The following is a 12840-nucleotide window of genomic DNA, read 5'->3' as shown; positions in this document are numbered from 1 at the left end:
CAGAGGCTGCATCATGTGTCTTATTATGGATAAGCTTTCTTTTAGGTTAATTCAAGTTTGAGAGTGTGGCTGTCAGTTTGGGACCTTTGTTCCTATTAGAGGGTAAAACTTCAATATTTGAAAGTGTACATAGTTTTGTGTGCTAGTATTAAGTTAATAGTGTTTCAGGGGTATTGGGCGTGTGTTGTTTTTTTGCTTGAGGGCTTTCAATAAAACAAAAAGTTGTATAAGATGTGACGTAGACTCAAATGGATATGACAAGAAGCAACTGTATAAAAGTTCAACCCACCAAGCAATGTATGCATGTAACACAAAATATGGAACTAGACATTTAACAAAAAAGGTGTTATACATAAAAGATAGGAATAATAACTTTTTTAATACAATGATACTTATTTTAATGTATTCAAATGTAAATGGCCTTATAGATAAATACAAACAAAAGAGAGTAGTGAACTATATTGAAAAATGTAGGGTGGAAATAGCTATGTTACAGGAGATGCACTTAGAAAAAACTTAACATCTGAACATGTGAATTTAATAAAGAAAGGTTTTCAGGATGGTTATTCAGCAGAATACCTGGGCAAAGGAAAAGAGGAGCATTTACATTAATTACAAGAGGAGCTCCAATAGTGACAGAAAGAGAAAAAATAGATAATAATGGAAGATATACAGTGTTAGGGGGCTACTGGCAAGGGAGGAGGATTACATTGGCATGTATTTACATTCCACCTACAACTGTTATAATGGAGCTTAAGAAAATTCTGGGAGAAATAATCAGTTTTCAGCAAGGAATATTAATTATAGCTGAGGACTGGAATTTGGTTTGCAGCAGTGAAGATGTATCGGGGGGTTGTCTATATTATGATATCGCAATGCCAAGTCAACAAATGCCTGTTTGCTGACCACTAAGCCGCAAACTGTCATTTATGCGAATGGCCACTACAGCAAATTTTTTCCTAGGGAAAAAAATTGCGTGGCCAACCAGAAGCGAGACAGTATTCAAAACCTATCAAAGTGGGGGCTTTGCCCCACACCCCCCTAACTAAATATACCAACTTTGACATTGCACTACAGTGGGAAAAGGGCAAATTCACACTGATGACCAAGCGATTTTTTCCCCTATGAAAAAATAGGGTCCATATTATGTTGCCGAAAGCTGTTTACAGCGAATACAACAACACTGACCCTGAAACAGTCAAAACCCACTAACATGAACGTCCTGTTCACCGATTTTTTTTCCCAGGGGAAAAATTGGCAGACCAGCCAAACATGACACGCCACCTAAATCACTACAAAGTGGGGGGCTTCACCACCCACACCGCCTGATGTGGGGGGAGGTGCCCCCCACACCACCCCTAACTAAACATACCAACTCCGAATTTGCACTATAGTGGGGTAAAGGGCAATTTCATGGCGACTGCCAAGTGATTTTTTTCCCTGGGAAAAAAATCGCTGATCTGACCGTTCGCATTAGTCGGTTTTTGCTGTTTTAGGGTCAATGTTGTCATATTCACTGTAAACAGCTTTTGGCAACATAATATATATCCAAAGAAATTTGCTGTAATGGCCGTTCGCAGAAATGACAGTTCACTGTTTCTTGGTCAGTGAATAGGACTTTATGAACAGTGCAATGGAAGCATTTGCATTTCCTGAAAAAATATAAGACTGATTAAGAGGATATATCAGGGATTGGAGGCAAAATTTAAAGTTGGTGGGGTCCTCTCTGAAAATGTCTGCTTGAGCAGAGGAACCATGCAGTGGTGTCCTCTTTCCACTTTATTATTTGCATTATATTTAGAACGATTAGTAAAGAAAATAAGGTACTCATAAATTCAAGGATATAATTGGTATGGTAGTCAGGAAAAACTGGCTTTATTTGCAGATAATATTATTTTATACCAGATCAAACCAGAAAAAGACATTACAGTGTTCTAGAAAATTCTGAGATAGTTTCACATCTTTTTGGGATACAAAATTAATGAAGCTAAAATAAATGCAGTAGCAGTAAATTATGTACCCACACATGAACTGGTTCAGGAATATCCATATTTATAGGGACATGATAAAATTAAGTAAATGAGTATGGATTAAAAATGATTCTAGTGTGGCAGCTAAGGATATGTGGGAAGAGACTAAAATATAACACAAAAGCTGAGAAAATGGAACCTTTGTTATATGGATATGGATAGTAAGATACAAGCAGTTAAAATGTTTTTAGTCCCTTTAGTCTTATAAACAGGTCAAGCATATTTTTATCTGCCAGAGGAGAAACTGTGGATAGAAATTAATAAAGAGCAGAAGGTCTTTATCTGGGAGGGGAAGATGGCAAGAGTCAAGCAGGATAAGCTGACCCTTCCAGTTCAACAAGGCGGATTGGGATTACCCAATTTGAAGGGGCATTTCAGAGCTACACAGTTAAGACTCCTATACACAGCACAAGCAGAAAACTATAATTCAAAGTGGAAAGAGATGATAATGAAACAGGGGGGAAGCTCAAGAAACAAGGAAAGACTGGGACTTTGGATGCAGGCCTTTAAGGAGAATAACAATAATCATACAGAATGTTATATCCATAAAGCAGCAGAAAGTACTCTAAGAACTAAACCAACATAGGAATGGAGAAAGGAAATTCTGCCAATAGGGATAACTGCAATTAGGGATACAGACTATAGGCAAGAGGGGGCCGGAATTTATTGGAGAAAGCAAAGGAACCAAGGTATTGGGAGCATATAACTAGAGAGGGAAAGACGATAGAATGGGAAGACACCAAGAATTTATTTGAATTGCAGGTTAGAGATTGCCTTCCCTACCAGAGACTCATATCAGAGTATATGCAAAAAGAAATGGGGGGTCCTAAATGAAAGACCAGCACTGGTAGATTTTTTAGTAGAATCTAGAATAGAAGCTGCCATTTAAAAAGGACTAATTAGTAGAACATATAAAATATTGCATGATAACTATAAGAACCAATCAGAGGAGGTCAAAAAGGATTGAGAAGAGAGACTGGATAAGTAATTTACAAAGAAACAATGGGAGGATATATGTATGCCTCCCAAATATGCAACAAAATCTAAAAGATTTAGGATTTGTTTTGCTTGGAAATATTTACATAGATATTTTATACCCCAAGTGGACTCCAGACAATTTTTCCTCAGGCAGACAGCAAATGTTGGAGATGTGAAGGGGAAGAAAGAGGTAATTGAGAAGGTATTTTCTGGGTGTGTGCTAAGTTGGTGGACTTTAAGGACACTCTGCGGGATGCACTGTCAGAGACGCTGGGTGGACCGATTGGTCTGATGAGGGAGATGATTTTTCTGAGCTATAATACAGAATCGGAATTGCCTAGATATGGTAAGGCCTTGGTGTGTCTAATAATGGTGGCTGCCAGAAAAGCAATTACTAGAAAATGGAAATCAAAATCTAAACCACCTATACTGGAAGTAGTGAATATAGTAACAGAGATAAATCAACTGGAATTACGATCTTTAGAAAAGGGTAGGAGCAAATTTCATAGGAAAAATTGGGAACTGTGGGAACAATACATACAAGGGAGGAATGAGGTTTGAAAGGTGGCAGGACTTAAATGAGCTAGGGAATGTTTGAGTGAGAAAGATTGGGCAGATTATAAATGATGTATAACATTTGCAACTGGGAGTGTGTCAGTATGGCTTGTGATGTAAAATGCTTGCAACAAGGATTGTGTCATTGTGGTTTGTTTTCATTTATATAAATGTATGATTGAATATGTAGTAAGTGATGGTTTACTAAAAATGTTTCTTGTTTAAAAAAAGGCAGGGATTGAATAATTTATGTAATGCTGCTTAGGTTATATGATACGTAGCAATATATGTGAAGTATAATGCTCGTTATGTTAATTTAGTTTGATTACTTTTATATGAATGTAAATTTGCCTATGTCACAAATGATAATTCAATACAGGTGTTTGTTTGTCCATACCTTCACCAGACATTACAAACTGGATACTATTTCCAAGTCAAGAGTAGGATTTGCTACGGCTATCCTACAGGGGTGCACAGAAACTTCCTCTGCTCTATCCTTCCTCTCCCTTCTAGGAGCTTTGGTATTCTCCCAGAGGTTATGAACACTGCAACATGGGAATAGAACGCCATAGAATAGTTGTGCAAAATCTTACCATAACCATACAGATCCTTCTCTTCCACGTTGCAGTATTCTATCCTTCCCTCCTACCCCCTTGGTACTTGTTCTTTGATGGATGGTGTTGTTTACCTCATATCCTTGGACTGTTTTTTTTGAATGGGGCCTTCAGTTCTGAGGAATGGCATGAATGGTATGTACCAATGTCACCTTTATGGCCTATGTAGGCGGCTGAGCTATGTGCAACATCACATGTACCCTGCAGTAGTAAAAGTCTTCTGTATATTGGCCGGACATTTGGGTCGCCTAGGTGGGGAATCCCAAAGGTTATGAATACTGCAACATGAAGAGGAGGACATTTATGGTTATGGTAAGATTTTACACAACTATTTTTTCTCCTAATTATGTTGTCATACCATGCCCACAGGCAATGATCATGAAATCGGCAGTGATGACATTACCAAATTTATGGAGAATGGAAATGTATTTTTGTGAGGAATATTTGAGGGAGAATGGAAAATTATACAAACTATCGTGGACGTCTTAAGAAAACAGAACAATGGTCAATACTTCATCAATGGGATGACTTTGTATCAAAGCTAAAACTAAATTTATAGAAATATACAAATGAAAAGTGGTTGAGGTGTGTAAGGAACTTCTAGGAATTAATCAGATAATTATTAGAGAAGTAAATAGGTAAAGAAAAAGAACCAACCAGAGGATAGTAAACTGAGGTTTAAGGAAACAAACGATGTACAACTTAAAAAGAATAATTATAGAATAGAAAGAATGAAGTAGATTCTTAGGCTGAAGAACTCTGAGAACTCCCCAGCTAGACACAGGTTCTTGACTTTACTTTTGAGATGACAACAAGTAGAGATGGTGATGGATAAGTTGAGGGATGTGGAAAAAGGAGAAGTGGCAGCTATCCCAGTATGGATAGCAGAACTTTTTTAAAAGTATTATCAGGAAATGTATGGGGCAGAAGGTTAGAAGGCAAAAGAAACATTGCAGGAATTAGAATTAGTGGGTAGCAACTTCAATGAACAATGCTACTTTTGTCTTCTTTTCATGGACTAAAATATCTGGTTTCCTTGCATCACATTTCCAATGTTTCTCAGCAACTTCAATATTATAATGTTTGCACAATCCCCATTGCAACAATCTTGCCACATTATTATGTCTTTCAGTGTACAGGCCTTCTGCCATTAATGTATCATACCTAGCAACAAGATTTGCGACTGTTTCTGGCTCTATTTTACAGAACTTGCATTGGTCTGTTTCTCCCACATGTGCAATGGACTTTGTAAACCAAAGTGTACATGGTCCACTATCCTGGGCCACCAATATTAACCTTTCACCTTACGGTTTAAATTCACGTCTCCTTAACCATTCCCGGGTCAGGTCCTGATTGACATGAGGTTCTTCTATGAGTTTTTCATACTTACAACTATATTCATGCCTTTTCCACATTTCTTGCCTTATTATCTGATCCTTCTCCTTATATTCTTTCTTAGTTTTTGGCACATTCAGTTGCTGCTTGATTTTTGTCTTCTTCAAGTTTGATTTCCATTTCCGCATGTCACCTCAGTCATGTTCTCCTCATGCTTTAAAACTTTCTCTATGTTTGGATCTGGTGAGGTCAGCAGATATATATGTAGTCCTATGACTGAATATCTATACATGTAATCAATTTCAAGGAGGCCCATATCTCCTTCAGAATGAGGAATATATAATCCTGGTATACACTGATTTTTTTTATATATCATCTGATAAGCGTGGAGCATTTTTCTTGTCTCCCTGTCCAACATCCAACATTTTTTGGGGCCAGACAATCACCGTAAAACTGTAAGTCAGAACAGGAACAGCAAATTGGTTTATAGCTTGGACTTTATTCTAAGATATCAGGGCTGTTTTGAGTATTAATTTTAATCTCCTAAAATATTCCTTACTGAGTTTCGTTTGCATGTGTTCATATTTTATTGTCGACCCTTCTTCAATTCCCAAATATTTATATAATCCCTTCTGTTCAAGTTCCTTTATATCACAATCCTGTCCCAGACTATTTTCTTGGTGCTGCAAATTTCCTGCCTTAAATGTTCCTTTTGCACATTTATCAAGACCAAATGACATTCTTATATCATCTGAAAAAGTTTGGAGTACTTGCAGTTGAGCTTTCAGCTCCTCTTCTGATGAACTATACAGTTTTAAAATATTCCACAAAAATAAGATGAGAAGTCTTTACACTTTGTTGTTTTCTGGGAGTGAAATTGTAACCATGACCTAATCTGTTAAGTACACAGCTTAATGGGATAAGGGCAAGAAAAAAGGGCAGTGGTAAAGTGTCACCCTGGAATATCTCCCATTTGAATTTTTATGCTTGGGATAATAATTTGTCCTTTATCATGGCTTACCTACAAAGTAGTTTGCCACTGTTTCCTGGTCACTGTAATGTAATTGATCAGTGTAGGGTGTATCTCTGAGCAAATTGGTATAACTAGGGAAATTATTTTTTGAGCTACGATATAAAATTGAAATTGCCTAGACATAGTACGGTCTTGCTGTGTCTAATTGTGGTGGCTGCCAAAAAAAGCAATTACTAGAATATGGAAATCAAAGTCTAAACCAAGTCTACTAGAAGTAGTGAATATAATAACAGAGATAAAACGACTCTAAATGGGGTCTTTAGAAAACGGTAAGAGCAAATTACACAGAAAAAATACGAAGTGTGGGAACAATACATGCAGAATAATGTTTGGGAGGAGGAGTGAGGTTTAAAAGTAGGAAGGATTTGAATGAGCTACATAAATGACTGAACAGATTATAAGTGATGTATAATGTTTGCAATTAAAATAAGTCAATATGATTTGTTTTCATTTATATAAATGTATGGTCACCACTGTCATGAGTGATAATTTAATAAAGATATTTCTTGTTAAAAAAGTAGGGTGTATCTTATACATTGTAAGTACCCATTTATCCATGATGCCATCAAATGCCTTTTTGTAATTTGTCCATGTCATACTTAGATTCTTCCCCTTTTTACAATTCTCCATTATGACTTTAACAACAAATGATCCTTCGTTCCATATGACTTTCTTCTGTTACCCTACTGTTCTACTGATATGAGTGAGTTGTCTTCTAAATGACTATGAAGTACATTGTCGGAAGGACAATTATTGGTCTATAGTTTTCAGGATAGCATGCAGGTTCACTTTTAAGGAGAAGTATTATTTTTCCTGTTGTTAACCAGGTTGCTGTTTTTTCAGGATGCACATATAAGTAGTTCTTACTCAGGGCTAAATCTTTGTGTAATAGCTAATAGCTTTAGCCAGAAGTTATGTAAGACATCTGGGCCTCAGACTTTCCAAATAAGAGCGTTTCTTAATTTTATTTCAAGTTCTCTGGATGTTATTTCATCCCATTTTATACCTTGTACATCTGAACTTCTTAAAGTGTATTTTACTTCTTCTATCCATTCAGCATCCGTGTTATGTTCCACAGAGTCTTCATAGATATTTCTCCAAAAGGGTTTATTTCTTCTGTTTTTTAGTGGTGTTTCTATTCCTTTTGCTTTGTTTCCCAATTCTGTATAAAAAAAATTTTGGGTCATCAATGAAATACTTATTTTGTACTTTATAGCAATATCTACAGCTTAGCGTTGTCGCCTCACAGTAAGACGCTGTCCGGTTCGATTCTCAGCTAGAGCTTCTTCTGCGTGAAGACATGCACGGATGGGCGTACCTTCGTTGAAGGTTGTGCATCAGGGCTGGTAACTCAGCACGTAAAAATCAACTACCAATCATTAGCGGACCGAAGTTCCGCTGTGGCGAACCCTAACTGGGAAAAGCCGAAAGAAACAACAACTTGGTGGCTTTTGAGCATTATGCCACAACACAGAACTAGAACTGGGCAAAAAAGCTGTCATTCCAGCTGGCACAAGAGGCACTGAATATGTAGATGAACATGGAGGGAACTAATTACATGGACTATGACAAACTTAAGAAAGAACATTTAGCCAGGGTTGGTACCACTTGAAGTACAAGCAATAACATTTTATAAATGGAATTTTAATGTTGTTAAGTCAGTTATAATAGAGTTGTATTTGTATAATATAAAGCTAGAACCTGATATCAACAGTAAACAGGTAATCTTAGAAATTTTTGTCACAGACATGTTTAAAAGAGCCATTTCTAATAATATAAGAAATGGGTATCAGAAAGTGATCCCAAGAATTTTAGACAAGCTAATGAGTTTAGTAGAATGTTTATTAGTAAATGACATGATGTTTAAAACTAAATCATCCACTTCCAAGGTTAAAACTTTATGAAGAAATGTGCCCTCTTCTGTAAAACAAAAAAACTGTAAATAATATATAAACTTGTTTCATGTGTGTGTGTGTGTGTGTGTGTGTGGTGGGCACATTGCTAAGTTTTGTGATACTAACACTTAGAGTGACACTAGCACAAATGTTTAAACTGAAATGTATGCTGTAAATGAAGGTTTTCCTTCCTCCATCCATCCATCCATCCATAACCAATTTTGCCATTGTAAAAGGAAGGTTTTCCTATGGAGTACAATAAAATAACATCTAGGTTCATAGGTTGGTACTAGGCTATCGGCCCTAGGGTATATACAAGCCTAGCCATAACAATTCCCTGGCTATTTCTTCCCACACTATTTACTTCCTCGGACCCCCTGTCTAGCAGGGCGACTGACATGATCCCCAGGGTGAATTTCCTTTCTCCCATCCAATCGTCAAGGTTCCTTTTGAAGAGGGCCAAAAGGGCGCTCTGCTTGACATGTATGGGCAGTCTATTCCAGAGTCTGGGGAGTCTCTGGGTCAGGAACCTATCCCTCCATGTTTTGTCCATTGTGATGACAAGGTTTAGATCCCTGGAGCTTGTGGCTCTGAGGGATTGGGATTTCTTTAAGTGTAGCATGTCCAACAGCTCTGAGTTTGACATGGCCTTGTATGTTAAGCAGAGATTGCCTCTGAGTAGACGATATGCGACAGAGTATAGCTGGAGTTTTTTAAGGAGGTTAGCATAGGGCATCTGCTTTAGGCCTGTGATTCTTTTAGTTAGGTATTTCTGCAGCCTTTCCAGTTGTTGCAGATGTCTTGAGAGGTACATGCCAAATGGGGCATTGTATTCTATAATGGGTCTAATGAGGGATGAGTACAGTGGGACAATGACCTCCTTTTTTCTGGATGAAAAGCCCTTAGTGATGAGGTGTGCCACATAGAAGGATTTCCTGACTGTTGTGGCGATGTGGTTATTGAAGTTGAGACCACTGTCCACCTGTGTCCCTAAGTCTCTCATCACACTTTCGGTGTTTAGTGTACTGCCACCTATGTGGTATTCACGGGTACATGTTTTTTCCCAAAGGGGATAACTATACATTTTTTGGCAGTGAGCTTGAGCCCATGGCTCTGGCACCAAGCATCTGTTTCTGTAAGACCCTTTTGTAGAGTATCCACATAATTTGTGGATTCAATAATGGCTCCCAGTTTGCAGTCATCTGCAAACTTTGTTAGTCAGAGTCCCTTAGTGTTGGCCTGTACTTCAGAAAAGTAGATGCCAAACAAGAGCGGTCCCAGGACTGAACCCTGAGGTACTCCACTTGTCACTTGTCTGGAGCTGGATTTGGATTAAGCTACTTTTACAGTGTGGGTTCTGTCAGTAAGCCAGTTGGCAACCCATCGAGTGATGTAGGGATTAATGCTCAGCTTAGTAAGTTTATCTATGATTCCAGAGCCGGGGATGATGTCAAAGGCCTTGGCGAGGTCAAGATAGGCTGTGTGGACTGCCTTACCCTCATCCACGGCTCTGGAGACTGATTCAAAGAAAAAGAATCTAAATAACTAAGTTAACACTGTGTCTCTGTGTTACAGCCAAACTACGGAATCATATTGTTTTTAGAAGGAAAGGAGGTTCAAGCTCTGTTTTATTCTAGAAGGATGGTTATCCTTGTCTGGGGACACTGGTGTTTAAGTGTTCAATTACTTACAACCAAGAAGTGGGACATTACTGAAGATCAAAGAGAGTATCCATTTTGAAATGTACAAATTTAGACAGTGCTATGGAGACTGCTACATCCTGTGACTGTTAACACTGATATGCTTCATGATGTAGTATTGGTAAACATTTTCGCATCTTGCATTATTATGAGAAGGGTGGGAGGAGGGAGAATCTACAGAAACAATGAGGCAGGTTGATGTACTTAAGAAGAAGGCAGAAAAACAGCTTGATTCATCCATTCAGTATATGAATGGGAAGAAGAGGGCAAGGGCACTTATATATAGGCCCAGAATTTAAACGAGAAGGGAGTTGGCAGAGAAGCTACAGAAGAGGACTAGATTTTGGCTGTGGTTATACTATAAAAATCATCCTGACTGTTACCAGAAACATGTCCCAATGATAGAGCAACATAAAATCTAAAACTGATGTTGGTACAGATCCAGAAGGTTAAGCAATAGCAAACTCTGAAGTAAAAATCAGTACAAAACAGAGGTCTGTGTGCACAGAGACTTACAAGAAGCTTTAGCACAGAAACTAAGGCCAAAATAGAAGTAGGGCACCCAAGTAAAGACATGCAGGACAAACTGGGTACTAAGAATGAGCTAAGTAGGAAAATGCAGACTTCTGAGTCTATTTCTGCTACTGTTAAGCAGGAAATTCAAAAAGAGGTAAACCCTTAGCAGCAGTACCCATAGGCCAAAAAAAAATAAAGCTGATGATAAATTTTCTTCTGAGATATCCTTTGTAGTGGTAGAGCAACACAGCAAAGGAAAATAAAAATGAGGGCAGCATCCACTCATTGTATGATGCAGATGGGGCATCCACAAAGAGAAGGAATACTCAAACAGGCCTGATGATGCAGATGGGGCATCCACAAAGAGAAGAGAATACTCAAATAGGCCTGATGATGCAGATAGGGCATCCACAAAGAGAAAGAATACTCAAACAGGCCTGATGATGCAGATAGGGCATCCACAAAGAGAAGAGAATACTCACATAGGCCTGATGATGCAGATAGGGCATCCACAAAGAGAAGGAATACTCCAACAGGCCTGATGATGCAGATAGGGCATCCACAAAGAGAAGGAATACTCACATAGGCCTGATGATGCAGATAGGGCATCCACAAAGAGAAGAGAATATTCAAATAGGCCTGATGATGCAGATGGGGCATCCACAAAGAGAAGGAATACTCAAACAGGCCTGATGATGCAGATAGGGCATCCACAAAGAGAAGAGAATACTCACATAGGCCTGATGATGCAGATAGGGCATCCACAAAGAGAAGGAATACTCCAACAGGCCTGATGATGCAGATAGGGCATCCACAAAGAGGAGGAATACTCACATAGGCCTGATGATGCAGATAGGGCATCCACAAAGAGAAGAGAATATTCAAATAGGCCTGATGATGCAGATAGGGCATCCACAAAGAGAAGAGAATATTCAAATAGGCCTGATGATGCAGATAGGGCATCCACAAAGAGAAGGAATACTCACATAGGCCTGATGATGCAGATAGGGCATCCACAAAGAGAAGAGAATACTCAAACAGGCCTGATGATGCAGATGGGGCATCCACAAAGAGAAGAGAATATTCAAATAGGCCTGATGATGCAGATGGGGCATCCACAAAGAGAAGGAATACTCACATAGGCCTGATAATGCAGATGGGGCATCCACAAAGAGAAGGAATACTCACATAGGCCTGATGATGCAGATGGGGCATCCACAAAGAGAAGGAATACTCACATAGGCCTGATGATGCAGATAGGGCATCCACAAAGAGAAGAGAATACTCAAACAGGCCTGATGATGCAGATGGGGCATCCACAAAGAGAGGGAATACTCACACAGGCCTGATGATGCAGATTGGGCATCCACAAAGAGAAGAGAATACTCACATACGCCTGATGATGCAGATAGGGCATCCACAAAGAGAAGGAATACTCACATAGGCCTGATGATGCAGATGGGGCATCCACAAAGAGAAGGAATACTCACATAGACCTGATGATGCAGATAGGGCATCCACAAAGAGAAGAGAATACTCACATAGGCCTGATGATGCAGATAGGGCATCCACAAAGAGAAGGAATACTCACATAGGCCTGATGATGCAGATTGGGCATCCACAAAGAGAAGAGAATACTCAAACAGGCCTGATGATGCAGATAGGGCATCCACAAAGAGAAGAGAATACTCACATAGGCCTGATGATGCAGATAGGGCATCCACAAAGAGAAGGAATACTCACATAGACCTGATGATGCAGATAGGGCATCCACAAAGAGAAGGAATACTCAAACAGGCCTGATGATGCAGATAGGGCATCCACAAAGAGAAGAGAATATTCAAACAGGCCTGATGATGCAGATTGGGCATCCACAAAGAGAAGGAATACTCACATAGGCCTGATGATGCAGATTGGGCATCCACAAAGAGAAGGAATACTCACATAGGCCTGATGATGCAGATAGGGCATCCACAAAGAGAAGGAATACTCACATAGGCCTGATGATGCAGATAGGGCATCCACAAAGAGAAGAGAATATTCAAACAGGCCTGATGATGCAGATTGGGCATCCACAAAGAGAAGGAATACTCACATAGGCCTGATGATGCAGATAGGGCATCCACAAAGAGAAGGAATACTCACATAGGCCTGATGATGCAGATAGGGCATCCACAAAGAGAA

The sequence above is a fragment of the Protopterus annectens genome, chromosome 11.part0 (assembly GCF_019279795.1).
Source record: "Protopterus annectens isolate FY-2018-M chromosome 11.part0, PAN1.0, whole genome shotgun sequence".
Lineage (NCBI taxonomy): Eukaryota > Metazoa > Chordata > Ceratodontiformes > Protopteridae > Protopterus > Protopterus annectens.
The sequence above is the reverse complement of the archived record's forward strand: the minus strand, read 5'-3'. Positions refer to the sequence as shown.